General features: G+C 38.2%; 1 non-coding gene across 1 annotated transcript; it reads left to right on the top strand.

Annotated features, from left to right (window-relative positions):
• Nucleotides 1–495: 495 nt before the first annotated feature.
• Nucleotides 496–577, top strand: TRNAL-AAG. Its single transcript has one exon. It is a non-coding gene; the product is annotated as a tRNA-Leu (tRNA).
• Nucleotides 578–13,664: the final 13,087 nt, after the last annotated feature.

Below are 13,664 nucleotides of genomic sequence, written 5' to 3'. Positions count from 1 at the left end.
AATTAGCCACTGGAAGCATGAGGCTATCTAGAAACAAGGGTGACTTCGGCTGAGGAAAGCTTATCACCCAAGGCACTTGCTATTTTACACCAGTTATAGAGAGGGCAACCTTTGGCTGGGCTCTTAAACAGCTCATAACCTACCTCTCTCTCACATGACTATGAGAAAGAGAGGAAGACTAGGGTTCTGCAGGCTTAAAAATATTTTACAAAAAAAATAAAATAGATGTGGCCAACCTTAGCGCATATATCCATTTTCACAGAGCTAACATTTTGACGCTAGTAATACTTACATGCTATCTTGTTTTCTTTTTCAATTTAAAGTTTAGAGGGGTTTTCCAAGTGGTTTGTTTTAAAATGTGTTTTATGTGTGAAACTTTGTTACACTCTAAACCTATAGGGCATGTGTGAAAGAAATACTATTTTTTTTTTGTGGGGATGTTTATGAAGATATTGTTTTGGTATTATGACATATAGTTATATGACATATAGTGTTGGTAGTGTGGCCGAGCGGTCTAAGGCGCTGGATTAAGGCTCCAGTCTCTTCGGGGGCGTGGGTTCGAATCCCACCACTGCCATCGCATTCTTTAGGGTGGTGAAACACTGGAACAGGTTGCCCAGAGAGGTGGTGGAGGGCCCATCCCTGGAAACATTCCAGGCCAGGTTGGAGGGGGCTCTGAGCAACCTGATCTGCTTAAAGGTGTCCCTGCTCCCTGCAGGGGGGTTGGACTAGATGACCTCTAGGGGTCCCTTCCAACCCAAAACATTCTATGATTCTATGATATACTTAAGAATTACCCTGACTTGCTTAAAAATGTATCAATATCTGTTTAATGATGTAATCATTATTGATCTTTCTCTTTTTTGGAGGGTGATGCAAGGCCAAAGCCATCACTTGCACTATCATATGGCATGGTACAGGGATGCTCCAGTGAAGCATCTGCTTTTCCAGATAGATTCTATAAAAGGGAAAATTAAGTCTGAATGTGAAGTTTTGTAACATAGAAAATTGAGATTCTGTAAGATGTTCTAGAAGTAATTCTAAGTGTCGTGCCTAAGACTGTTAATAATATTCAAAAATATATTCAAAACAGTAAGTCATTTGCCTTGCTTTACACACACAATGGATATTTTAAAGCTTCCATTCTGCAAATAGCTGGGATTGTTATTCTAACATGTATCTAAAGGAAAAGTATGATTTTTCTGAACATTCTTATATCTTTGTTTAATGTGTAGCTGTGCCTACAAAACCATATTCACATTACAGCACAGAAGATGAACAGAGTTATAGATGTATTCTTAATGCCTGTCCAGGTTTCTGAAAAATTGAATCTAGATTTATTTTTTTTTTTTTAAATTGATAAATAACAGTTTAGGCCATGAAATTGTATACCTGGCCAGTTACAGTAATTCTCATCTGTATCTCAGATAATTAGAAAGTCATTGTACTCCTCTTAGAGAAAGAAAATGCAGCCTCTCTGAGCTGCAAAGTGAGACATGCAGAATAAACTACCCCGAAGGGTTTAAAGCAAATGATAACAGTGGGGTGAACTATACTTACAAAAAGCCCTGGTATTATTCTTTGTATACTTTGTTGGTTCAGACAAGGCCATATTTCCTGACCTCTTTTTTACATTAAAAACAAAACCAAAAAAAGCCCAAGAAGAAAGCCAAGCCAAATCCTGGATGCTGTTCAATTTAGCTACTTTTGATTTCCCTGAAAGGGGGAGGACCCCTCACTCAACTCAGTTTCTTGTTTGTCTTAAACCTCCATTTAGGAAGCATTTGTAAATAGCAATCACATATTGCTCCATTTTAAAATCAGGTGAACTTCAGTGGGCAAGAGGGGAACAGTCTTCACATACTGACTGAAAAATTCTCTCCCAACCTGTTATTCTGGTGTTCTTTGTACTGAAGCTGTGCTTTCATGCTCCTGTGGGCTAGACTTTAAAAAAATCTTTTTAAAAGCCCTGCAGTTCTATATCTGTATTAGCCTTATCAGTGAACTATTTCAGGGACAATGTTCAGAGGTACCTCCCTTAATCAAAAGTACAGGGAGGAACAGCTCCACTAAAAATCCACCTTTGGTCTCCAAGCTGATAGCAAAAAGCAATCAAAGCACAAGAAGACAAGTTTAGTCATTGCTGCCCAGTTCTTCAGTGGTTTACCTATGGTCTTTATCTACCGTAACTGATCTTGGAGGCCCTAGGAACTACTGTGATTAACTTTAGTTCTTACGGACCCTGGGCTGACCGCCCCCTTGCCCTTCAGCAGCCAGAGATGTCCAGCAAAGGCATCTGTAATGAGCCATGGCAATGGGAAGATGCACGCCCAGGGCTCCCAACGAACATGGCAGCTCAGATGGAGAGCTGGCAGGCTCCCATTTGGGTTACCAGTACCCGGTCAACAGCTGAAAATTGCCTTTTCCAAGCAAAGCAGTTTGATTTAGTACATGGCCACACACCCTCATGCACTAGCTGAAGTAAACTGATTTGTCACACGTAGGCTATAACGGCAGCACAATGCGTGGCTGCTTTTTCATCGTAGTATGAAATGCAGATTGCCAGAGTCCTTCCCCCAGAGAAAGGGTAATGGATAACTGGTCAGCCAGCCAGTAAATTTTACCAGAGCTTATACAACTTCACAAGTTTTCTTCATTTCTCTGCATGCCAGCTGTCCAGTTTGCTGAAATTAGAGCAAAATAAGGACAAATAATTTCCTAGGTATTTATATAGTTTATTTCAGTTAAGTAATGTTAGGGAGATATACAGGGGCACTGTGTAGGCAGTTGTGTGAAAAATTTATATGCTTAATTTATGTGAGGTCTTTTTTTTCTTTTTTTCCCTAGCTGCACATATATTTCACTTTGGATGTCTGAAAGCACAGGCAGACAATAAATTCAACAGTTTTCTTTATTCATATAAATATACCTCAGAATGGCAAAGCAATTAATTTATATAGTGGGTAAGTTGATTTGACCCAAAGTTGCCAAATGACAAGGAAAAACATACGTCCCTGGATAAAAGCTATGCAGCAAAGTGAAAGCATTCAGTTGTTCAGCATAATTACTGTCCTGAAGTCTTAGAATACTCCTCCACTTACAGATCATAGCTGGTGTAACATCCCTTGCCCTCTTTAGGTCTAAGCTACTTCAATTTTGTCATATGAAATCTTGTAGCATGTCTGATTGCAGTCCCACTCCACACATGATAAAATTTGTGTATCTTATTTATGTCAAGTCTTTTTCTGAGTCTACAGCATTATGTTGTTATTTGGGTTTTGATGTTCCTAAGTGAGCAAAGGTCAAACCTGACCCCTCAGGAAATTGTGCCCTTGCTTATAAAGCAATTTGATACAAAACTAATCTAAAACTTTTTATTTTATTCACTAATTGTATGTAGCTGCCTGATGGCTGGTCAGGATGAGATTAAATTGCTAGGCAAAAGTCCCATCAGTGTGAGTGATGGCAGTGTACCGGAGGTTGTCATTGCATATAACTCTTTATCCTTAATGAATACCAGGATGAACTTTAAAGTCAGGCTCTAATAAAGTAGTAGCCACAAGTTAAGCGAGCAAGAGCAACAAAAAAGGAGGACAAGAAAAAAAGCTTTCATTAACACTATTCAAGAATGTCAAAGGTGGTTTTCATTTGGAATGACAGGTTGGCACTCTGTAGCTCGTTGTTGACAAGCAGAATTGCAAGTGTTTTAAAACTGAGCAGGTTTTGAAATTGTTGATTCTGTCTAAAACTCAGCCTGGTTTGTCAGTAGCACTGAATAAATTCATTATTTACTGTTAAAAAACCATGTAGACTGACATTTTTTTCCAAAAAAAACCCCTACATCAGAGAAAGTGAGTGTTGCCCTTACCATCTGGATTTTTAAATACTGAAGAGAAAAGAAAGTTAGAGCTACAGTAAGTGCCCTGCAGGCAAAATCCAGGAGTTTTTCAGTGGCTCAGGGGATGGTAGGTATAACCTGGACTGTAGTGCATAGTACGAGGGAAGAATTGAAGGCTGAAGGTTAGCAGTGGTGTTCAGTGACAGTGCCTGTCTGACAGGCGCTTGGGGCAGAAGAAGAAGGTCATTGATCTGAAGATCAGTTGAAATAGGAATGCCTGTGTTTTCCTACCACTTGCTCGTGTGGGAATTGGCATTTTAATTCTTCACTAAGATCTTTCTTCTGATCCAGTCTTCTAACAGAAGTTAATACTGAATATTTCCTAATTTTTGTAATGTGTATGTAATGAATAAATTTATAAATACATATCTGAATAAATACTAATTTAAATATAAATTCAAATAATTGTTAATTCAAACATAGCTTTACTTAGGACATGTAATAAAAACCTGGGATATGTATGTATACTATTTAAAGGACAAGCATGTGTTGTTTCATTTGCCTATATTAATTAGGAGACAATGGAATTTGCCACATGGGTTCCTTTGAAAAAGGATGTGTGTTAATTTACTGTTGTTACACTAATATTAATGTGATAACACATTGGCTTTAATGTTCTTGGTACAATGATGACACAGAGATTTTTACTTCTGCCTCCCACTGTGATCTTAGATTAGAAGCAAGAGGAGAATGAAACGTACATGAAAGTTAGCTTGTGGGACAGGTTCCAATAAAATTTAAATGATGCTATTTGTTGGTAAGAGCTGATAGAATAAGGATGGATACAGTTTATGATCTTTTCGTTTGTAACCTGAGGGCTGAAAAGAATGATTTCATCCAGAAAAAGATGAGTAAAAAGAAGATAAAATGAAATGGTTTAAATTTTGATTTTGAACTATTATATTTAGAAACTTACCTCGAAATAATTGACACCAATTTTAAAGTCTCTGAAAAAGATAAAGACTGGAGGAAAGCACTCTTTCTGGCTCAAAATTAATATATTTCTTTTCTTTTGTATGTCTTTTTTTTGGCTTTGTCAACTAATTTCACAGCAATAACTAGTACACAGTCAGCTTTCTGTTCAGCCTGTAGATGGCTGGGAGCCCGCTGCTTCCTTTTTCCAGGCTTTGTAGTTAGCGCTCGCCTATTCATAGTTGCATCTTCCCCGGGGCAACTCTTGAATTATATGGAAACTGCAGAACTTTGTTCTAAGGCACGGAACTTCATGAATTGTCTGTTTTGTGTTTTCCCTCTCTGCCCCCCCTAGTAATATCAGACCTGTGTTCTGGGATGGGCAAAGATTAATGACTTGTTTCCATACTGAATTTACATTTTTGTTTTAGGAATACAACTTCCTAGAAAGTAGAAATTTTCAAGGAGAAATTTTCCAGTTGGGAAATAAAGATTTCAGAAAGGTTTGGGTTTTTTCTGTTTGGTTTTTTTAATGAAGGAAATATGGAAATATTAAGGACAGTGAATATTTTGTTGTTGTTGTTAGCTGTGGTTCAGAAAGTCTTAAATGGACTCAGTGTTACAGTTTGGGAGAAAAACTGGCTCATCACTGACATAGGAAAGATGATAACATATGATCCATTAGTAAGAATATTTAAAGCTTGTAGAATCATTCCTGTTCTTTACTTACCCCATTGATTTTTATGGTCCTTTAAATTCATGCTACTCTGAGTATGTTTGAATATCGTTCTCCCAGTTGAGGGTATGAGTATCAAAGATTGAGTCACATCACCCCTCATTTTTATCTCCATTTCTCTCTTCCATCTTCATCACTGGGTGGCAATGCTTCACACTTAATTTTTTGATCATACTTTATACCTTAAACTTGATGAGAGAGAATTTTGCTAGGTCATATGAGCCTCTCTTCATATACATTACATCAAAGCTGATGCAGTCATTTTGTCCCTCTGCCTAGTAACTACATGCAGCGAAGTTTTTTGTGGTGTTGGTATGAACAAAAGTTATGTACCCTAAAACCTAGCAACCTCTGTATTTTTGCACTGTCATCAAGGTTAGATGGTTTTCCTAGTTCACTGGCAGGTTTTTCTAGTTAGATGCTTTAAAACTCTGCAAGAAAAAAATATTGCTTAATCAAAATGGTTTTTCATGATAAGTACTTTCAAAACTCAAGCAAGGCTCTTATTTACTGCCAAATCTGCAACTGACAGCACGCCTGAATAACAGTGAAGAAGAAAGTAGGCCATGCTGTAAACTCCCGGTGTTTCCCTAGCAGGAGTGTTCTGCGCCTCATTAATGAGAGTGCATGCTGTTGTCTGCTGCTGTTTCTGATTATAGGCGATGGCTCACAATATCCCTTCAGAGTGATCGAGGCAGATATGAAGGCTCTCCTTGGATGCTAATCTGAGACCGCACCCCTATTTCAAATTCTTTAAAAATTAGTCAACAGATTAAATAATTATTTTGAGGTGAGCTAAGAGCCAGGCTTACATGCAGAGGTAAGAGACAGACGTGTCTGTGGAGTGTGTTTGACTGCACAAGCTTTTATTCCCTAGGGTATCATGCTAAAAATGAATTGCATTCCTGTGTTGTGAGTGACTGTTGCTGAGCTCTTCACATACAGCAGTATTTTATCCCCTGAGCAACAACAGCAAGTCAGGTACTGAAGAAGTCTTCAGAAAAATGCTCCGTTTGAAAGAATGGACCAAATGTCAATGTTCAGTGTATCAGCAAAAAGCTGATCTTTTAAACTTGTTTCTGAGAAAGAGATGCCATTTTTGTAGGAACTCCGCTTCAGCATTGCCCTATGGGATAAGAAATGGTGACGTGCCGGTGACCCTGACTGCCGGGACAAGGAATCCATGTGCAACCTCTTGTCATGTCTGGAGCAGCCTCTCTGTACCTTCCCATCTGCTGGCTCTACTGTCTGGTGGAGTGTGGTTCCTGGAGCCCTCCTGCATAGGGTTCAGTAGCAACCTATGCTCAGCTTCCCTGAGGTGTTGGCTCTGCTGCTCATACTCACCTGTTTGCCTGGCCTGGCAAGTAAGTAGCCTGGTCCTGCCAGCATCATACCTAGGTTCTGACTTAAAATTCAGATCAACATGGGGATTGATGGAACATTATTTCTTATTTAATTTATTATTCTCTATTAGTTTTTTATTGGGAATATGACTTGGTGGTCCCAGTGGACCCAGTTGGTTCTGGTTAAAGCAGCAGCTGTCACTTTCTAAACGTTGTGCACATTTCGTAGAGATTGAATCCACAGCCTGCTGCTTGGACCTCCAGGTGTTCCTGAGTTCGGGTTCTGCTTGGGCTGTAATTTCGCTGCAGCAGAGGTAAATATTGTCTCCTGAAAACAGTGGTGAGCTGGCGGCAGAAATAGGCGGCCCTGTTACCTGATAGCCAGGATTTGTGGCCTCTGTTTCCTGATTGCCCATTGCCATCCCAGCTCCTGGGGAAAAGGCAATTTTAACAATCTCAGCTGCTGAGATTGTTGCTGAGTAGTGTCAGCCTTGCAGAGTAGCGCCAGCCTTGCATGTCAACTAAAGTTGACTAAACAACTAAACTGCTTTATCTTACATGAAAGAGAACCTGTGTAATCTAAGTTAGTCACCTCCATACAGTTCAGTCTTTCACCCAGAATATGTGAGCGGCTGTTTTCAGTATGGTGTTTTCTATTAGTATTGATGAGAGCAACTTCCCACTCTTTACCCTTATAATCTTTGTCCTCATCTTGAGACATTTTGTTTACCTCCTCTCCCAATGATGCCAGCCGATGTCTAGGTCTGAGTGTTTAGCTGAAGGTGTGGCTTTCGGTGCTTTTCACTGCAGGGCTTTAGAGCAAGGCTTGACTTCCAGTAAGGTCTTTTTGCAGCCAAAATGGCGTGTCAGATGAACAGACAAATAAATGTCTCCTGTGGAGAGACTTCTGTGGAGAGACTTCTGTGGAGTGATTTTTCTGAGGGGAGAAGGAATAAAAAAATTATTCACTTACCTGGAAGATGTTGCCCTCTTCCCAAGGAAGTTTGATATTTTGCTTCCTCCCCCCGCAAGTAAATGAGGAGTCTGAAATTTTTGTGGAGAAACAGTGTGAACTGTGGACACTAAGGAGCTTAAATTAGGCTCTATGACTTAGGAAAATCATTATTTTGTTTAAAAAAAGAGTTAAAACATAGTGGCTTTCTGCAAACAGTGCAGTTTACCATTTGGAGACAAATAGCAGAGCTGTACCATTAGGAAAGAAAGTAAAACTCACTAAGTAAATGCAGTTGACTGTTTCTCTTTGCACATTTGAACTGCTTAAACCACTCTATCACATTTTTATGACTTAATAAACTGCTTTTTTTAGGCATAGTACTGTCAAAAGCAATGTGAAGTAAAACTTTTCAGTTAATTTCCCTTTATAGTTGAGTTAAAAAATTAGATTATTAGTACACTAATGAATTTAGGCAGATCTGGTCTTTATTAGCCTCATACGTGGTCTAAATCCATACAGAAATACACATATCTTTGTGTTTACTTGTTCAATCATGAACAATTTTACCAAAGCCCCTGAGGTGTAAATCTTTATGCCACTGATGGGAAAACGTGTTCTGAGAAATCATTATTAATGATTTGTTTCACTCATGAAGAAAAGGGCAATAGAAGTAAATAGGACTCAAAGTATAAAAAGCTTTCTGGCATCCTTTGAACAGGATATTCACCACAAAGAAAAACCCGCTGAAAAGCTTATCTGAGAGGATGGCAGTAAGTAACCTAGATTGTTGTTGTTATCTGTATTGTATTTTAGTCAGTGAGCCAGACCCTATGGAAGCGGTGAACAATGTCCGCAAGTCATGGATCTCAGCCTGACCATATAATTAAAAAATCTAGTGAATCAAAAAGCACCTGTCTTGATTGTGTGAACAAGAGTAGCTCACTAAACTCAGTGGAATTACAACAGTGTAATTCTTAAATTCATGGTAGAAGGATGGCACTTCCCATACATAGCTATGTGGTACAGGAACATTCAATATTATTAAAAAATATTACCCTACTGTGTAACTAGGACTGCCAACTCCAAGGGCCAACCCACCCTCAACCAACTGGAACAACCTCCTCCCCCAAGCCCCAACAATCTCCACTCAGACACAGACCTTTCAGTTGTGATGCTGCCGTGAATATCCTGAACTGTAAGATAAATACAAACATGGTCAGTTTTATTTCATTAATAATTGGTTTTCTATATTCAGGATTTATCCTATTAAAAAAAAAAGGGGGGGGGGAAGAGGGGAAAAAAAGAAAAAAGGCAAGTCTGGTAGTCTTATTTGATCATGATTTCACAAGTATATCGTTTAAGAATTTTTTTATGAAATAAAAAAGCAGACAAAAATGGTGGTAGGAGTGATGCAGCTTTACCGATAGGCTAGAAATGTAACACAGATTCTATAGCAGTGGTGAAGGGAACAGTGACGTTTTAAAAGCAAACTTTTAGTGGCAGTCTGTAAAGAATAAACAACGCCCCCGTGAGTGGTGTTTTTAAGAGCAGGTTTGGTGGAGTAGCGTGGTTCTCTGGGCGCACTGGCATTGCCTGCAACGGAGTCAAGGGATAACACAAAACGTAGCAGCAGTGTTGCAAGAAGTAATAGTAAGTTGAAAGAACAAAAATGTGTTTGTAACTCAAGAAAATAGGCCCCGTTCTACCAAAGGTTTTGAGCTCTATCTGCTCTGTGAGAGATGAACACTGCCTTTGCATATTTGTTGTTATTTAAATTCAAGTTATGAAACTGCAAGTGCTAACGCAGTTAGCTATTCTTCTGCAGAACCCTTTTGAAAATCAAGTTACATTGAGATCTCTGCTGTTGTGGTGAATAGTTACAGCAATAAGAGAACTTGAAATGTTTCTTTTGGGAGATTTGCAAACGTTAACGTTTTTGTTACTTAAATTATCATATGAATAATTGTACAATGAATTAAACCAGCTCTATAGAATGATCAAAAATTAATTGAGTTTGAATGTGATAGTTAAATTGTGTCCTTACAGTCTTTGCAAGGAATGCCTTTCAGAATTACATATAACTGAACACTAGCAACAACAAAAAAACCAAACCAAAGGAAAGAAAGTCAAAGCTGATGATACAAATGGAATAGAGAGCTGATTGTTATGCACAGTGGTAAAACAGAAAAGAAATCACACTTTGGCTGCAATGAACACAGCTGATCTATCGGCTATTTTATTAATACTAATATATATTTTGCAGTCAGAATGTTTCTGCAGCTATCAACAACTTATTCTTTCTCATTAACACATAATTCTTTGCTACTGTAAGAAACATTGCAAAATTTTCCTCTGAAGTCAGGTACCTTATGTAAACATATCTGCATGTGTTCTTGTAAAGCTAGAATGCAGAATCCTGCAAATAACAGCATAAATATAACTTGTCGTGTTTTAGATATTTAGCTACACACATGCCAGGATTTATACTCCTTTTTAATTAGAAGAGCTCTCTCACCCTTGTGTATTGGTTTGTGCCTGCATTTATTTTGGCTTGACTTTTTTTCCCCATGAGATTTTGCTCCAATGAATGCTCTGGAAGGAAGGTATTCAATTAAAAAAAAAATTAGTTTTTAGTCTGATTGATATTTATTCTACTAGCTTAAACCTGCTGTAGTTAAAAAGGTAAAAACCTGCATCTTTTGTGTGTGTGAGTGTGTGTGTTCCTTCCTTATGTGTTTACAGGAGTGATTAATAATAAACTACTTTAACTCTGGTGTTACTGTAGCAACACCAGAGAGCGTACTGATATTGCTATGCCTTTTTTTTAAGACCTTAAACAAACTAATTACACGGGCACTATTTCTGTGCTAATTTACCAACACTACAGGCATGAAATTGTTCAATTAGCTATCTTTGGATTCTCTTTTGTAAATTTGGGAGCGGTGATATTGCTGGGCATATCAGATGTGTTCATTCTCCTAGACAATACAGTGCTGTTATAGACTAATTTTCAGAAACTGTTAGTAGATTGTACTAGATATTTATTGAATGCTACAGGCACTGCAAGGTCAGCAATATTTCCTATTGATTGCATTAGCTCGTCTCTGGAAAAGACCGTGCAACAAAATTATCTCTCTTTTCAATGCCTCCAGTAAGCATGCCGTGCATTTGGTGTTATTTCTGTAGCTTCATCTGCTGATACTTACAAATAAAATTGCATTTTGTATTGGAATTTTGTATGTCATAGCGTATTACAATTTAACATAGATATTTTTCTCACATAGGCTCACTAATTGGATAGGCAACATTATTCTTACTTAGCATTAAACAGTTGTTGCTTGGCAACTTTCTCAGTGATGGTTCGTACTTTTTCTCAGATATATTTTTATGTGTATTTCTGCCAGATTAAATAACAATAAGAACGTTTTGACTAAGAAAACTTTTTGTTTAGAGTAGGTTCATTCCTTTTTACATATCTGAACATACTGAGAATCATATCTGAGGAAAGAAAGATAATACTAAAAAAAAACAGTGGTAAAGAATAAATTAACAGTGAAAAAAGTGTGTTTGTTAATAACTTACACACCCAACTTTTCTGTGATTACAGTATTAAATGAGGCTATTTTAGCTTAAATAATTGTTTTGAATTGGACACAATTAAAAATTTTGGAGGTGGTTTTTAAAAATTATTAATCTGTCTTAAATACATGAAGGTATCCCACAAAGGAAGAAGGATTCTTTTTCTTTTCATTGCCTTATGGGAGACAGGTCTAGGAGACAAACATTTCCAATCTCGAGTACTTTGGTGGGTTTTGTGTGGTACTCAGCATATCCACTTCCATTCTGAGACAATGCATTTGAGTTTTACAGTAGGGCACAGAATGGGCGCTTGATAATACGATTAAATAAAAGATCTTGGGTTCAAGGTAAGACAAAAATAATCCTCCAGATTATATTAAAAGACATCCAAGGAGTAAACAATTTAATTTTCAAATAGAGTATTATAGAATACATAAAATAGGTAATGCAGATTTGGGGGGGTGGCAGCAATTCTTGATTTGGTGAATATGTTCTGGAGGTGTGAAAAGGAGCTGTTACCATATTTTAGCAGCTTCTATCTTTTTTTTTTTTTTTTTTTTTTTTTTTTTTTTTTTTTGCAGTGATTTGGGAGGAAGTTCTGCATTAGATTGTCAGACATTGTCATAATTTCCATGCATCACAACTAAATGGAAATGATAATTTTTCCTTTTAACTGCTTGGGATGCTCAGCTGCATAGAGTCAACCTTGCTTTGATTAACTTTATCGGTAGAAAATTGTCCAAGTCAGTCAACTAATTCATGCAAACATAAAGGACTCGGTAGATACAGGAAAAAATATTACATTGGTATCTCAATAATTTTTATTTTTCTGTGGTGTCAGTGGTCACACCACTCTTTACTCCAAAAACAGTAGGACTCCATCTGTCCCTGTGCACCAATAACTTAGGCAAAAATTAAGGAACAAGCCTGTTTTGGCTCTAATTTATAATGACACACAGTATGGTAACTTGCTTTGCTTCAGTCAGATGGTTTAGGGTCTGTAGCTCTATTCTGTGCAAAGCTTCCAGTGTTTTGTACAAGTCTGGGAGAGACTTTTAATGCATTGGTTTAGGCACTGGCCACAAGTGGAAATGTTTTGCACTGGTGCAATGCTTTTGTTTGTTTGTTTGGTGTTGTTTTTTGTTGTGGTTTTTTGGGTGGGTTTTTGTTGGTTCTGAGTTTGTGGGTTTGGGTTTTTTTTTTGTGATAGCATGAGAGATTGAAGCAGCTCTGGGGCTGTTACCATTGAACATCTCATACGAGCAGCAGAACTTGGCAGGCGAGGTTGTGACACATGGCTGGTGGATGTGGCCACATGTCTATGGTGACATGCGAGTTATGTTAACGCTCTTTTTAGCTCTGTGAAACTCCAACCAAAATTAGAGAAAACCACCTTGACAAAGGTATATTTGCAATCCGGGATTTTAATTTTTTCTGCTTACTGCCATGTTTCTGCCACAAGTGCTGCTGCTACACTTCGCTTTGCCTTTCTTAATGCGATAAATTTCAAGAATTTGTGGAAATACAAAGAAAATGCTCCACTCAACTACTGAAATACTGAAACCATTACAAAAACAAGTCAGCGTTATGCTCTTGATCTGAATAATTTGTTCAGTTCTAGTCACCTAGAGGAAGCCTAGCAAAAGGCTGCTGCAGTAATCAGACATGTAGGGAGCTCATTTTACCAGAGTGCTGAAAGAGCCCATCTCTTTCTATCTAATCTAACTCATAGGTTGTATAGTTGCTTGGTAGAAATTTTTCAAAAGGAGAAGCAACGCGGTCAAATGCCACGGAAAAACCATGCTGGCCAAAGAGCAGATGCACACGAGACAAAGGCTCAAGGGCAATGAAACCAAATTAAGGAAACGTTAAAATATTGGGGAGCTGGGACCCATAAGAAGGAGGAGTGTCTGAGGCAGCCTTCCTTTAGGTCTGCTTCGGCTCTGCTGTCAAACCAATTTGATGAGAGAGCGCCTACGAAAGGGGCTGGGCTGCACAGTATAGATTGTCGCAGGTAACAAGGGGTTCGGCATGATGGCAATGGAAACTATTTTCAGTGTTTTATTCCTAAAATACTATCTTAAGCACCTTGTACCACGTCTGGGTGCTATTATTTACAGGTGGCTGGTCTGTTTCTCTTTCTGCTCAGACGTATGGCATGCCCTATATACAGTAAAATTTTAGATATTGTCTGTGTGGCCACATTACATTACTTCAGGGATTATCGTGCTCCAAAAGCTT

The sequence above is a fragment of the Egretta garzetta genome, unplaced genomic scaffold (assembly GCF_000687185.1).
Source record: "Egretta garzetta isolate BGI_Z169 unplaced genomic scaffold, ASM68718v1 scaffold114, whole genome shotgun sequence".
Taxonomy (NCBI): Eukaryota; Metazoa; Chordata; class Aves; order Pelecaniformes; family Ardeidae; genus Egretta; species Egretta garzetta.
Note: the sequence above shows the minus strand (reverse complement) of the source record. Positions and strands in the feature narration are given on the sequence as shown.